Source organism: Panulirus ornatus, chromosome 11 (assembly GCF_036320965.1).
Source record: "Panulirus ornatus isolate Po-2019 chromosome 11, ASM3632096v1, whole genome shotgun sequence".
NCBI classification, from domain to species: domain Eukaryota; kingdom Metazoa; phylum Arthropoda; class Malacostraca; order Decapoda; family Palinuridae; genus Panulirus; species Panulirus ornatus.
Window position 1 is genome coordinate 57,245,372 of NC_092234.1, and position 15,492 is coordinate 57,260,863.

Here is a 15,492-nt window from a genome sequence, read left to right on the forward strand (position 1 = left end):
ATGTGAAAAAAGGAGAGATAGGTAGTATGTTTGAGGAAAGGAACCTGGATGTTTTGGCTCTGAGTGAAACGAAGCTCAAGGGTAAAGGGGAAGAGTGGTTTGGAAATGTCTGGGGAGTGAAGTCAGGGGTTAGTGAGAGGACAAGAGCAAGGGAAGGAGTAGCAATACTCCTGAAACAGGAGTTGTGGGAGTATGTGATAGAATGTAAGAAAGTAAATTCTCGATTAATATGGGTAAAATTGAAAGTTGATGGAGAGAGGTGGGTGATTATTGGTGCATATGCACCTGGGCATGAGAAGAAAGATCATGAGAGGCAAGTGTTTTGGGAGCAGCTGAATGAGTGTGTTAGCGGTTTTGATGCACGAGACCGGGTTATAGTGATGGGTGATTTGAACGCAAAGGTGAGTAATGTGGCAGTTGAGGGAATAATTGGTATGCATGGGGTGTTCAGTGTTGTAAATGGAAATGGTGAAGAGCTTGTAGATTTATGTGCTGAAAAAGGACTGATGATTGGGAATACCTGGTTTAAAAAGCGAGATATACATAAGTATACTTATGTAAGTAGGAGAGATGGCCAGAGAGCGTTATTGGATTACGTGTTAATTGACAGGCGTGCGAAAGAGAGACTTTTGGATGTTAATGTGCTGAGAGGTGCAACTGGAGGGATGTCTGATCACTATCTTGTGGAGGCTAAGGTGAAAATTAGTATGGGTTTTCAGAAAAGAGGAGTGAATGTTGGGGTGAAGAAGGTGGTGAGAGTGAGTGAGCTTGGGAAGGAGACCTGTGTGGGGAAGTACCAGGAGAGACTGTGTACAGAATGTAAAAAGGTGAGAACAATGGAAGTAAGGGGAGTGGGGGAGGAATGGGATGTATTTAGGGAATCAGTGATGGATTGCGCAAAAGATGCTTGTGGCATGAGAAGAGTGGGAGGTGGGCTGTTTAGAAAGGGTAGTGAGTGGTGGGATGAAGAAGTAAGAGTATTAGTGAAAGAGAAGAGAGAGGCATTTGGACGATTTTTGCAGGGAAAAAATGCAATTGAGTGGGAGAAGTATAAAAGAAAGAGACAGGAGGTCAAGAGAAAGGTGCAAGAGGTGAAAAAAAGGGCAAATGAGAGTTGGGGTGAGAGACTATCAGTAAATTTTAGGGAGAATAAAAAGATGTTCTGGAAGGAGGTAAATAGGGTGCGTAAGACAAGGGAGCAAATGGGAACTTCAGTGAAGGGCGTAAATGGGGAGGTGATAACAAGTAGCGGTGATGTGAGAAGGAGATGGAATGAGTATTTTGAAGGTTTGTTGAATGTGTCTGATGACAGAGTGGCAGATATAGGGTGTTTTGGTCGAGGTGGTGTGCAAAGTGAGAGGGTTAGGGAAAATGATTTGGTAAACAGAGAAGAGGTAGTAAAAGCTTTGCGGAAGATGAAAGCCGGCAAGGCAGCAGGTTTGGATGGTATTGCAGTGGAATTTATTAAAAAGGGGGGTGACTGTATTGTTGACTGGTTGGTAAGGTTATTTAATGTATGTATGACTCATGGTGAGGTGCCTGAGGATTGGCGGAATGCGTGCATAGTGCCATTGTACAAAGGCAAAGGGGATAAGAGTGAGTGCTCAAATTACAGAGGTATAAGTTTGTTGAGTATTCCTGGTAAATTATATGGGAGGGTATTGATTGAGAGGGTGAAGGCATGTACAGAGCATCAGATTGGGGAAGAGCAGTGCGGTTTCAGAAGTGGTAGAGGATGTGTGGATCAGGTGTTTGCTTTGAAGAATGTATGTGAGAAATACTTAGAAAAGCAAATGGATTTGTATGTAGCATTTATGGATCTGGAGAAGGCATATGATAGAGTTGATAGAGATGCTCTGTGGAAGGTATTAAGAATATATGGTGTGGGAGGCAAGTTGTTAGAAGCAGTGAAAAGTTTTTATCGAGGATGTAAGGCATGTGTACGTGTAGGAAGAGAGGAAAGTGATTGGTTCTCAGTGAATGTAGGTTTGCGGCAGGGGTGTGTGATGTCTCCATGGTTGTTTAATTTGTTTATGGATGGGGTTGTTAGGGAGGTAAATGCAAGAGTCCTGGAAAGAGGGGCAAGTATGAAGTCTGTTGGGGATGAGAGAGCTTGGGAAGTGAGTCAGTTGTTGTTCGCTGATGATACAGCGCTGGTGGCTGATTCATGTGAGAAACTGCAGAAGCTGGTGACTGAGTTTGGTAAAGTGTGTGGAAGAAGAAAGTTAAGAGTAAATGTGAATAAGAGCAAGGTTATTAGGTACAGTAGGGGTGAGGGTCAAGTCAATTGGGAGGTGAGTTTGAATGGAGAAAAACTGGAGGAAGTGAAGTGTTTTAGATATCTGGGAGTGGATCTGTCAGCGGATGGAACCATGGAAGCGGAAGTGGATCATAGGGTGGGGGAGGGGGCGAAAATTTTGGGAGCCTTGAAAAATGTGTGGAAGTCGAGAACATTATCTCGGAAAGCAAAAATGGGTATGTTTGAAGGAATAGTGGTTCCAACAATGTTGTATGGTTGCGAGGCGTGGGCTATGGATAGAGATGTGCGCAGGAGGATGGATGTGCTGGAAATGAGATGTTTGAGGACAGTGTGTGGTGTGAGGTGGTTTGATCGAGTAAGTAACGTAAGGGTAAGAGAGATGTGTGGAAATAAAAAGAGCGTGGTTGAGAGAGCAGAAGAGGGTGTTTTGAAATGGTTTGGGCACATGGAGAGAATGAGTGAGGAAAGATTGACCAAGAGGATATATGTGTCGGAGGTGGAGGGAACGAGGAGAAGAGGGAGACCAAATTGGAGGTGGAAAGATGGAGTGAAAAAGATTTTGTGTGATCGGGGCCTGAACATGCAGGAGGGTGAAAGGAGGGCAAGGAATAGAGTGAATTGGAGCGATGTGGTATACAGGGGTTGACGTGCTGTCAGTGGATTGAATCAAGGCATGTGAAGCGTCTGGGGTAAACCATGGAAGGCTGTGTAGGTATGTATATTTGCGTGTGTGGACGTATGTACATGTGTATGGGGGGGGGGCCATTTCTTTCGTCTGTTTCCTTGCGCTACCTCGCAAACGCGGGAGACAGCGACAAAGTATGAAAGAAAAGAAAGAAATGTATAAGTATACTTATGTAAGTAGGAGAGATGGCCAGAGAGCATTATTGGATTACGTGTTAATTGACAGGCGTGCGAAAGAGAGACTTTTGGATGTCAATGTGCTGAGAGGTGCAACTGGAGGGATGTCTGATCATTATCTTGTGGAGGCTAAGGTGAAGATTAGTATGGGTTTTCAGAAAAGAAGAGTGAATGTTGGGGTGAAGAAGGTGGTGAGAGTAAGTGAGCTTGGGAAGGAGACCTGTGTGAAGAAGTATCAGGAGAGACTGTGTACAGAATGGAAAAAGGTGAGAACAATGGAAGTAAGGGGAGTGGGGGAGGAATGGGATGTATTTAGGGAATCAGTGATGGATTGCGCAAAAGATGCTTGTGGCATGAGAAGAGTGGGAGGTGGGCTGTTTAGAAAGGGTAGTGAGTGGTGGGATGAAGAAGTAAGAGTATTAGTGAAAGAGAAGAGAGAGGCATTTGGACGATTTTTGCAGGGAAAAAATGCAATTGAGTGGGAGAAGTATAAAAGAAAGAGACAGGAGGTCAAGAGAAAGGTGCAAGAGGTGAAAAAAAGGGCAAATGAGAGTTGGGGTGAGAGACTATCAGTAAATTTTAGGGAGAATAAAAAGATGTTCTGGAAGGAGGTAAATAGGGTACGTAAGACAAGGGAGCAAATGGGAACTTCAGTGAAGGGCGTAAATGGGGAGGTGATAACAAGTAGTGGTGATGTGAGAAGGAGATGGAATGAGTATTTTGAAGGTTTGTTGAATGTGTCTGATGACAGAGTGGCAGATATAGGGTGTTTGGGTCGAGGTGGTGTGCAAAGTGAGAGGGTTAGGGAAAATGATTTGGTAAACAGAGAAGAGGTAGTAAAAGCTTTGCGGAAGATGAAAGCCGGCAAGGCAGCAGGTTTGGATGGTATTGCAGTGGAATTTATTAAAAAAGGGGGTGACTGTATTGTTGACTGGTTGGTAAGGTTATTTAATGTATGTATGACTCATGGTGAGGTGCCTGAGGATTGGCGGAATGCGTGCATAGTGCCATTGTACAAAGGCAAAGGGGATAAGAGTGAGTGCTCAAATTACAGAGGTATAAGTTTGTTGAGTATTCCTGGTAAATTATATGGGAGGGTATTGATTGAGAGGGTGAAGGCATGTACAGAGCATCAGATTGGGGAAGAGCAGTGTGGTTTCAGAAGTGGTAGAGGATGTGTGGATCAGGTGTTTGCTTTGAAGAATGTATGTGAGAAATACTTAGAAAAGCAAATGGATTTGTATGTAGCATTTATGGATCTGGAGAAGGCATATGATAGAGTTGATAGAGATGCTCTGTGGAAGGTATTAAGAATATATGGTGTGGGAGGCAAGTTGTTAGAAGCAGTGAAAAGTTTTTATCGAGGATGTAAGGCATGTGTACGTGTAGGAAGAGAGGAAAGTGATTGGTTCTCAGTGAATGTAGGTTTGCGGCAGGGGTGTGTGATGTCTCCATGGTTGTTTAATTTGTTTATGGATGGGGGTTGTTAGGGAGGTAAATGCAAGAGTCTTGGAAAGAGGGGCAAGTATGAAGTCTGTTGGGGATGAGAGAGCTTGGGAAGTGAGTCAGTTGTTGTTCGCTGATGATACAGCGCTGGTGGCGGATTCATGTGAGAAACTGCAGAAGCTGGTGACGGAGTTTGGTAAAGTGTGTGGAAGAAGAAAGTTAAGAGTAAATGTGAATAAGAGCAAGGTTATTAGGTACAGTAGGGCTGAGGGTCAAGTCAATTGGGAGGTGAGTTTGAATGGTGAAAAACTGGAGGAAGTGAAGTGTTTTAGATATCTGGGAGTGGATCTGTCAGCGGATGGAACCATGGAAGCGGAAGTGGATCATAGGGTGGGGGAGGGGGCGAAAATTTTGGGAGCCTTGAAAAATGTGTGGAAGTCGAGAACATTATCTCGGAAAGCAAAAATGGGTATGTTTGAAGGGAATGTGGTCCAAAAATTTGTTGTATGGTTGCGAGGCGTGGCTATGGATAGAGTGTGCGCAGGAGGAGGATGTGCAAAAAGAATGTTTGAGGACAATGTGGGGTGTGAGGTGTTTGTTTCGAGTAAGTAACGTAAGGGTAAGAGAATGTGTGGAAATAAAAAGAGCGGGGTTGAGAGAGCAGAAGAGGGTGTTTTTGAAAGGGTTTTGGCCACATGGAAGAAGAGTGAGGAAAGATTGACCAAGAGATATATGTGTCCGGAGGGGGAGGGAACGAGGAGAAAGGGAGACCAAATTGGGTGGAAAGAGGGAGTGAAAAAGATTGTGTAAATCGGGGCCTGAACATGCGGGAAGGGTGAAAGGAGGCAAGAATAGAGTAAATTGGGAGCTGTGTTCGGGGTACGTGCTTCAGTGAATTAATCAGGCATTTGAAGCGTCTGGGTAACCATGAAGCTGGTAGGTATGATATTTGCGTGGGGTATTAAAATGTGTAGGGGGGGGGTTGGGCCATTTTTTTTCTCTGTTTCCTTGCGCTACCTCGGAAACGCGGGAGACAGGACAAAGTATAATAAAAAAAAAAATAAATATATATATATATAATATAATAAAATAATAATTATATATATATAATAAATAATATATATATATATAATATATTATAAGTTTTAAAATTTATATATATAAGCGGATAATATATAAAAGGGGAGTCCTTAGATGTTTAAATTTGCACGGGAAAGAGGTTTGAACTTGAAGGAAGTCTGATCATTATCTTGTGGAGGCTAAGTGAAGATTTGTATGGTTTCAGAAAAGAAGATGAATGTTTGGGTGAAGAGGGTGGTGAGAGTAAGTGAGCTTGGGAAGAGACTTTGTGAGGAAGTACCGGGAGAGATGAGTACAAAGGGAAAAAGGTGAGAACAATGGAATAAGGGAGTGGGGGGGAAAGGGGGAGGGTATTTAGGGAATCAGTGATGGATTGCGCAAAAGATGCTTGTGGCATGAGAAGAGTGGGAGGTGGGCTGTTTAGAAAGGGTAGTGAGTGGTGGGATGAAGAAGTAAGAGTATTAGTGAAAGAGAAGAGAGAGGCATTTGGACGATTTTTGCAGGGAAAAAATGCAATTGAGTGGGAGAAGTATAAAAGAAAGAGACAGGAGGTCAAGAGAAAGGTGCAAGAGGTGAAAAAAAGGGCAAATGAGAGTTGGGGTGAGAGACTATCAGTAAATTTTAGGGAGAATAAAAAGATGTTCTGGAAGGAGGTAAATAGGGTGCGTAAGACAAGGGAGCAAATGGGAACTTCAGTGAAGGGCGTAAATGGGGAGGTGATAACAAGTAGCGGTGATGTGAGAAGGAGATGGAATGAGTATTTTGAAGGTTTGTTGAATGTGTCTGATGACAGAGTGGCAGATATAGGGTGTTTTGGTCGAGGTGGTGTGCAAAGTGAGAGGGTTAGGGAAAATGATTTGGTAAACAGAGAAGAGGTAGTAAAAGCTTTGCGGAAGATGAAAGCCGGCAAGGCAGCAGGTTTGGATGGTATTGCAGTGGAATTTATTAAAAAGGGGGGTGACTGTATTGTTGACTGGTTGGTAAGGTTATTTAATGTATGTATGACTCATGGTGAGGTGCCTGAGGATTGGCGGAATGCGTGCATAGTGCCATTGTACAAAGGCAAAGGGGATAAGAGTGAGTGCTCAAATTACAGAGGTATAAGTTTGTTGAGTATTCCTGGTAAATTATATGGGAGGGTATTGATTGAGAGGGTGAAGGCATGTACAGAGCATCAGATTGGGGAAGAGCAGTGCGGTTTCAGAAGTGGTAGAGGATGTGTGGATCAGGTGTTTGCTTTGAAGAATGTATGTGAGAAATACTTAGAAAAGCAAATGGATTTGTATGTAGCATTTATGGATCTGGAGAAGGCATATGATAGAGTTGATAGAGATGCTCTGTGGAAGGTATTAAGAATATATGGTGTGGGAGGCAAGTTGTTAGAAGCAGTGAAAAGTTTTTATCGAGGATGTAAGGCATGTGTACGTGTAGGAAGAGAGGAAAGTGATTGGTTCTCAGTGAATGTAGGTTTGCGGCAGGGGTGTGTGATGTCTCCATGGTTGTTTAATTTGTTTATGGATGGGGTTGTTAGGGAGGTAAATGCAAGAGTCCTGGAAAGAGGGGCAAGTATGAAGTCTGTTGGGGATGAGAGAGCTTGGGAAGTGAGTCAGTTGTTGTTCGCTGATGATACAGCGCTGGTGGCTGATTCATGTGAGAAACTGCAGAAGCTGGTGACTGAGTTTGGTAAAGTGTGTGGAAGAAGAAAGTTAAGAGTAAATGTGAATAAGAGCAAGGTTATTAGGTACAGTAGGGGTGAGGGTCAAGTCAATTGGGAGGTGAGTTTGAATGGAGAAAAACTGGAGGAAGTGAAGTGTTTTAGATATCTGGGAGTGGATCTGTCAGCGGATGGAACCATGGAAGCGGAAGTGGATCATAGGGTGGGGGAGGGGGCGAAAATTTTGGGAGCCTTGAAAAATGTGTGGAAGTCGAGAACATTATCTCGGAAAGCAAAAATGGGTATGTTTGAAGGAATAGTGGTTCCAACAATGTTGTATGGTTGCGAGGCGTGGGCTATGGATAGAGATGTGCGCAGGAGGATGGATGTGCTGGAAATGAGATGTTTGAGGACAGTGTGTGGTGTGAGGTGGTTTGATCGAGTAAGTAACGTAAGGGTAAGAGAGATGTGTGGAAATAAAAAGAGCGTGGTTGAGAGAGCAGAAGAGGGTGTTTTGAAATGGTTTGGGCACATGGAGAGAATGAGTGAGGAAAGATTGACCAAGAGGATATATGTGTCGGAGGTGGAGGGAACGAGGAGAAGAGGGAGACCAAATTGGAGGTGGAAAGATGGAGTGAAAAAGATTTTGTGTGATCGGGGCCTGAACATGCAGGAGGGTGAAAGGAGGGCAAGGAATAGAGTGAATTGGAGCGATGTGGTATACAGGGGTTGACGTGCTGTCAGTGGATTGAATCAAGGCATGTGAAGCGTCTGGGGTAAACCATGGAAGGCTGTGTAGGTATGTATATTTGCGTGTGTGGACGTATGTACATGTGTATGGGGGGGGGGGCCATTTCTTTCGTCTGTTTCCTTGCGCTACCTCGCAAACGCGGGAGACAGCGACAAAGTATGAAAGAAAAGAAAGAAATGTATAAGTATACTTATGTAAGTAGGAGAGATGGCCAGAGAGCATTATTGGATTACGTGTTAATTGACAGGCGTGCGAAAGAGAGACTTTTGGATGTCAATGTGCTGAGAGGTGCAACTGGAGGGATGTCTGATCATTATCTTGTGGAGGCTAAGGTGAAGATTAGTATGGGTTTTCAGAAAAGAAGAGTGAATGTTGGGGTGAAGAAGGTGGTGAGAGTAAGTGAGCTTGGGAAGGAGACCTGTGTGAAGAAGTATCAGGAGAGACTGTGTACAGAATGGAAAAAGGTGAGAACAATGGAAGTAAGGGGAGTGGGGGAGGAATGGGATGTATTTAGGGAATCAGTGATGGATTGCGCAAAAGATGCTTGTGGCATGAGAAGAGTGGGAGGTGGGCTGTTTAGAAAGGGTAGTGAGTGGTGGGATGAAGAAGTAAGAGTATTAGTGAAAGAGAAGAGAGAGGCATTTGGACGATTTTTGCAGGGAAAAAATGCAATTGAGTGGGAGAAGTATAAAAGAAAGAGACAGGAGGTCAAGAGAAAGGTGCAAGAGGTGAAAAAAAGGGCAAATGAGAGTTGGGGTGAGAGACTATCAGTAAATTTTAGGGAGAATAAAAAGATGTTCTGGAAGGAGGTAAATAGGGTACGTAAGACAAGGGAGCAAATGGGAACTTCAGTGAAGGGCGTAAATGGGGAGGTGATAACAAGTAGTGGTGATGTGAGAAGGAGATGGAATGAGTATTTTGAAGGTTTGTTGAATGTGTCTGATGACAGAGTGGCAGATATAGGGTGTTTGGGTCGAGGTGGTGTGCAAAGTGAGAGGGTTAGGGAAAATGATTTGGTAAACAGAGAAGAGGTAGTAAAAGCTTTGCGGAAGATGAAAGCCGGCAAGGCAGCAGGTTTGGATGGTATTGCAGTGGAATTTATTAAAAAAGGGGGTGACTGTATTGTTGACTGGTTGGTAAGGTTATTTAATGTATGTATGACTCATGGTGAGGTGCCTGAGGATTGGCGGAATGCGTGCATAGTGCCATTGTACAAAGGCAAAGGGGATAAGAGTGAGTGCTCAAATTACAGAGGTATAAGTTTGTTGAGTATTCCTGGTAAATTATATGGGAGGGTATTGATTGAGAGGGTGAAGGCATGTACAGAGCATCAGATTGGGGAAGAGCAGTGTGGTTTCAGAAGTGGTAGAGGATGTGTGGATCAGGTGTTTGCTTTGAAGAATGTATGTGAGAAATACTTAGAAAAGCAAATGGATTTGTATGTAGCATTTATGGATCTGGAGAAGGCATATGATAGAGTTGATAGAGATGCTCTGTGGAAGGTATTAAGAATATATGGTGTGGGAGGCAAGTTGTTAGAAGCAGTGAAAAGTTTTTATCGAGGATGTAAGGCATGTGTACGTGTAGGAAGAGAGGAAAGTGATTGGTTCTCAGTGAATGTAGGTTTGCGGCAGGGGTGTGTGATGTCTCCATGGTTGTTTAATTTGTTTATGGAAGGGGGTTGTTAGGGAGGTAAATGCAAGAGTCTTGGAAAGAGGGGCAAGTATGAAGTCTGTTGGGGATGAGAGAGCTTGGGAAGTGAGTCAGTTGTTGTTCGCTGATGATACAGCGCTGGTGGCGGATTCATGTGAGAAACTGCAGAAGCTGGTGACGGAGTTTGGTAAAGTGTGTGGAAGAAGAAAGTTAAGAGTAAATGTGAATAAGAGCAAGGTTATTAGGTACAGTAGGGCTGAGGGTCAAGTCAATTGGAAGGTGAGTTTGAATGGTGAAAAACTGGAGGAAGTGAAGTGTTTTAGATATCTGGGAGTGGATCTGTCAGCGGATGGAACCATGGAAGCGGAAGTGGATCATAGGGTGGGGGAGGGGGCGAAAATTTTGGGAGCCTTGAAAAATGTGTGGAAGTCGAGAACATTATCCCGGAAAGCAAAAATGGGTATGTTTGAAGGAATAGTAGTTCCAACAATGTTGTATGGTTGCGAGGCGTGGGCTATGGATAGAGTTGTGCGCAGGAGGATGGATGTGCTGGAAATGAGATGTTTGAGGACAATGTGTGGTGTGAGGTGGTTTGATCGAGTAAGTAACGTAAGGGTAAGAGAGATGTGTGGAAATAAAAAGAGCGTGGTTGAGAGAGCAGAAGAGAGTGTTTTAAAATGGTTTGGGCACATGGAGAGAATGAGTGAGGAAAGATTGACCAAGAGGATATATGTGTCGGAGGTGGAGGGAACGAGGAGAAGAGGGAGACCAAATTGGAGGTGGAAAGATGGAGTGAAAAAGATTTTGTGTGATCGGGGCCTGAACATGCAGGAGGGTGAAAGGAGGGCAAGGAATAGAGTGAATTGGAGCGATGTGGTTTACAGGGGTTGACGTGCTGTCAGTGGATTGAATCAAGGCATGTGAAGCGTCCGGGGTAAACCATGGAAAGCTGTGTAGGTATGTATATTTGTGTGTGTGGACGTGTGTATGTACATGTGTATGGGGGGGGTTGGGCCATTTCTTTCGTCTGTTTCCTTGCGCTACCTCGCAATACGCGGGAGACAGCGACAAAGTATAAAAAAAAAAAAAAAAAAAAATCTGCAGTAAAATACGGTGTTCAGGCTCCAATCGCTCAAAATCTTTTTTACTCCATCCTTCCACCTCCAATTTGGTCTCCCACTTCTCCTTGTTCCCTCCACCTCTGACACATATCCTCTTTGTTAACCTTTACTCACTCATTCTCTCAATATGTCCAAACAATTTCAACACACCCTCTTCTGCTCTCTCAACCATATTGTTTGATAGGCTTGTAAAAGAGAGACTTTTGGATGTAAATGTGCTGAGAGGGGGCAGCTGGAGGGATATCTAAAGATTTGCAGAGGTTTCCGAAAAAGAGGAAACAATGTTGCGGAGAAGAGAGTGGTGAGAGTAAGTGAGCTTGGAAAGGAGACTTATGCGAAGAGATACCAGCAATGAGAGGTATTTAGGAAAGCAGCGATGGCATGTGGAAAATACGCATGTGGCATGCAAGGTTGGGAGGTGGGCAGATTAGAAAGGGTAGTAAGTGGTGAGATGAAGAAGTAAAGTTGTTGGAGAAAGAGAAAAGAGATGCATTTGGGTGGAACTTGAAGGCAGGAGGGCGAATGATTGGGAAATGTATAAAAGAAAGTGGCAGGAGGTCAAGAGGAAGGTGCGGGGGTTGAAAAAGAAGGCAGATGAGAATTGGGGTGGGAGAATCTCATTAAACTTTAGGGAGAATAAAAGACATTCTGGAAGGAGGTAAATAATGTGTGAAAGATAAGAGATCACATGGGAACAACGGTAAAGGGGGTAAAAGATGAAATGATAACATGTAGTGGTGAAATGGGGACATGGAGTGAGTATTTTGAAGCGTTATTCTTTGTTTTGATGATAAGAGTGGCAGATGGAGGGTGTTTTGGTTGGGGTGGTATGTAAAGAATGAGAGTCATGGAAAGTAGTTTGGTGAAGAGAGATGAGGTTTTGAAAGCCGTGCACAAGATGAAATGGAGTAATGTGGGTGGAGTTGATGGTACTGCAGTTGAAATTATTAAGAAAGCAGGTGACTGCTGTTGACTGGTTGGTAAGGATAATCAATGTATGTATGGATCATAGTGAGGTGCTTGAGAACTGGCAGAACGCATGCATAATGTTACTGTATAAAGGCAAGGGAAATAAAGGTGAGAGTTCAAACTAATGGGGTACATTTTTGTTGAGTATACTAAGTAAATTGTATGGCAAGGTAATCACTGAGAGGGTGAAGGCATGCACAGAGCACCAGACTGGGGAGGAGCAGTGTGGTTTCAGAAAAGGTAGAGGATATGCTTTCAAGAATGTGTGTGAGAAACACTTAGAAAAATAGATGGATTTGTATGTGGCATTTATGGAACTGGAGAAGGCATTTGACAGGGTTGATAGAGATGCTTTGTGAAAGGTCTAAAGAATATATGGTGAAAAAGGTAAGCAGCTACAAGCAAAGAGAAGATTTTATCAAGGATGTAAGGTGTATGTATGAGTAGGAAGAGAGGAGAGTGAATGGTTCCATATGAAGGCTGGTTGGTGGCAGGGGTGTTTGATGCCACCATAGTTGTTCAGTTTATTCATGGATGGGTTGGTGAGGGAGGTGAATGCAAGAGTTCTGGAGATATGGGCAAGTATGCAGTCTGTGGGGGATAAGAGAGACTGGAAAGTAGGTCAGTTGTTGTTTACTAATGATACAGCATTAGTGATTGATTTGAGTCAGAAACTGGAGAAGTTGGTGACTGAGTTTGGAAGAGTGTGTGAAAGGAGAGTGAATATGAATGAAAGCAAGGTTATAAGGTTCAACAGGGATGAGGGACAAGTTAGTTGGGATGTAACTTCATGGCAGTGAATGGAACAATGGAAGCAGAATTGAGTCACTGGGTGGGGGAGGGCCGAAGGTTCTGGGAGCACTGAAGAATGAATGGAAAGAAAGAACATTATCTGAGAGGGCAAAAATGGGTATGTTTGAAGGAATAGTAGTCCCAAGAATAGTATTTGGATGCAAAGAAAGGGTTATAAATAAGGTTGAGTGGAAGAGGGTGCATGTGTCATAAATGAAATGCTTGAGGACAATATGTGGTGTGAGGTGGTTTAATCAAATTAATAATGAAAGGTTAAGAGAGAGGTGTGATAATAAAAACAGCATGGTTGAGAAAGAAGAAGAAAGTGTATTGAAGTGGTTTGGACTACAGAGAGAATGAATGAAGAAAGGCTGACAAAGAAGATATACAAGTCAGAAGTAGAGGGAACAAGGAGAACAGGAACATCAAATTGGAAATGGAAAGAAACAGTCACTACAAAAAAGGGAATTCGCTTGCCCCAAGGACTGAGCTACAAGAGCTCCTTGTACACTAAAACATCAGCTAAAGTTAACTGGACAGATCCAACAGAGCAGAGGTTTGACTGACTAATGCCAACTCCTGGTGGAAAAACCTTGAGTTTGGAATCAGTTGTGACTTTAGGGGTGACAGCATTCTACTTCCTACCCTGTGCAACTCCCCTTTCAGAGTCTAATATGCTGAAAGCCTCAAATGGAATAGAAAAACATCCGAAACCAGGGAACAAAATAAAGTTACAAAATGAAAAGAAAGAATCATAATCCACTCAGAAAAAATGTAAACTTAAATAAGTAATAACATAAATAAGTTGAACCATGGAAAGCTTTGTGGGGCCTGGAGGGGGAAAGGGAGATGTGGTTTCGGTGCATTACAGATGATAGCTAGAGACTGAGTGTGAATGAAAGTGGCCTTTTTTATCTTTTCCTAGCACTATCTTGCATGCATGTGTGTGTGTGTGTGTGTGTGTGTGTGTGTGTGTGTGTGTGTGTGTGTGTGTGTGTGTGTGGGTGGGTGGGTGGGTGGGTGGGGGGGATGCTATTTCATGTGTGGCAGGGTGGCAACGGGAATGGATGAAGACAGCAAGTATGAATATCTACATGTGTATATGTCTATATGTCTGTGTATGTATATGTAGACAGAGCATGGGAGTGGGGGGCTAGAAACCCTCCCCTCCTTGTATCTTAACTTTCTAAAAGGGGAAACAGAAGATGGAGTTACACGGGGAGTGCTCATCCTCCTCGAAGGCTCAGATTGGGGTGTCTAAATGTGTGTGGATGTAACCAAGATGAGAAAAAAGGAGAGATAGGTACTATGTTTGAGGAAAGGAACCTGGAGGTTTTGGCTCTGAGTGAAACAAAGCTCAAGGGTAAAGGGGAAGAGGGGTTTGGGAATGTCTTGGGAGTAAAGTCAGGGGTTAGTGAGAGGACAAAAGCAAGGGAAGGAGTAGCACTACTCCTGAAACAGGAGTGGTGGGAGTATGTGAGAGAATAAGAAAGTAAAAAGATTGATATGGGTATAACTGAAAGTTGATGGAGAGAGATGGTGATTATTGGTGCATATGCACCTGGGCATGAAAAGAAAGATCATGAGAGGCAAGTGTTTTAGGAGCAGCTGAGTGAGTGTGCTAGTAGTTTTGATGCACGAGACCGGGTTATAGTGATGGGTGATTTGAATGCAAAGGTGAGTGATGAGGCAGTTGAGGGAATATTTGGTGTACATGGGGTGTTCAGTGTTGTAAATGGTAATGGTGAAGAGCTTGTAGATTTATTTGCTGAAAAAGGACTGGTGATTGGGAATACCTGGTTTAAAAAGAGAGATATACATAAGTATACATATGTAAGTAGGAGAGATGGCCAGAGAGGGTTATTGGATTACATGTTAATTGATAGGCACACGCAAGAGAGACTTTTGGATGTTAATGTGCTGAGAGGTGCAACTGGAGGGATGTCTGATTATTATTATTAGTGTTTTAGATATCTGGGTGTAGATTTGGAAGCGGATGGAGCCATGGAAGCAGAAGTGAATCATAGGGTGGGGGAGGGAGCAAAAGTTCTGGGAGCGGTGAAAAATGTGTGGAAGTCAAGAATGTTATCTTGAAAAGCAAAAATGGGTATGTTTGAAGGAATAGTAGTTCCAACAATGTTATATGGTTGCGAGGCGTGAGCTATGGATAGAATTGCGCACAGGAGGGTGGATGTGCTGGAAATGAGATGTTTGAGGACATACGTGGTGTGAGGTCATTTGATAGAGTAAGTAATGAAAGGGTAAGAGAGATGTGTGGGAATAAAAAGAGTGTGGTTGAGAGAGCAGAAGAGGGTGTTCTGAAATGGTTTGGTCAAATGGAAAGAATGAGTGAAGAAAGACTGACAAAGAGGATATATGTGTCAGAGGTGGAGGGAACAAGGAGAAGTGGGAGACCAATCTGGAGGTGGAAAGACGGAGCGAAAAGGATTTTGAGTGATCGGGGCCTGAACATGCAGGAGGGTTAAAGGCGTGCAAGTAATAGAGTGAATTGGAATGATGTGGTATACTGGGGTAGATGTGCTGTCTATGGATTGAACCAGGGCATGTGAAGCGTCTGGAGTAAACCATGGAAAGTTTTGTGGGGCCTGGATGTGGAAAGGGAGCTGTGGTTTCGGTGCATTATACATTACAGCTAGAGACTAAGTGTGAACGAATGTGGCCTTTGTTGTCTTTTCCTAGTGCTACCTTATGCACATGCAGGGGGGGGATGTCATTTCATGCGTGGCGGGGTGGCGATGGGAATGAATAAGGGCAGACAGTATGAATTATGTACACGTGTATATATGTATATGTCTGTGTGTGTATATATATGTATACGTTGAGATGTATAGGTATGTATATGTGCTGTGTGTGGACGTGTATGTATATGCATGTGTATGTGGGT

At 43.4% G+C, this 15,492-nt stretch overlaps 1 protein-coding gene across 2 annotated transcripts in view; it reads right to left on the minus strand.

The window, feature by feature from the left end:
- The window catches only part of LOC139751558 (uncharacterized), a 346,101-nt gene that overhangs the window by 211,670 nt on the left and 118,939 nt on the right, over positions 1–15,492 (minus strand). The gene's annotated exons all lie outside the window — the stretch shown is intronic.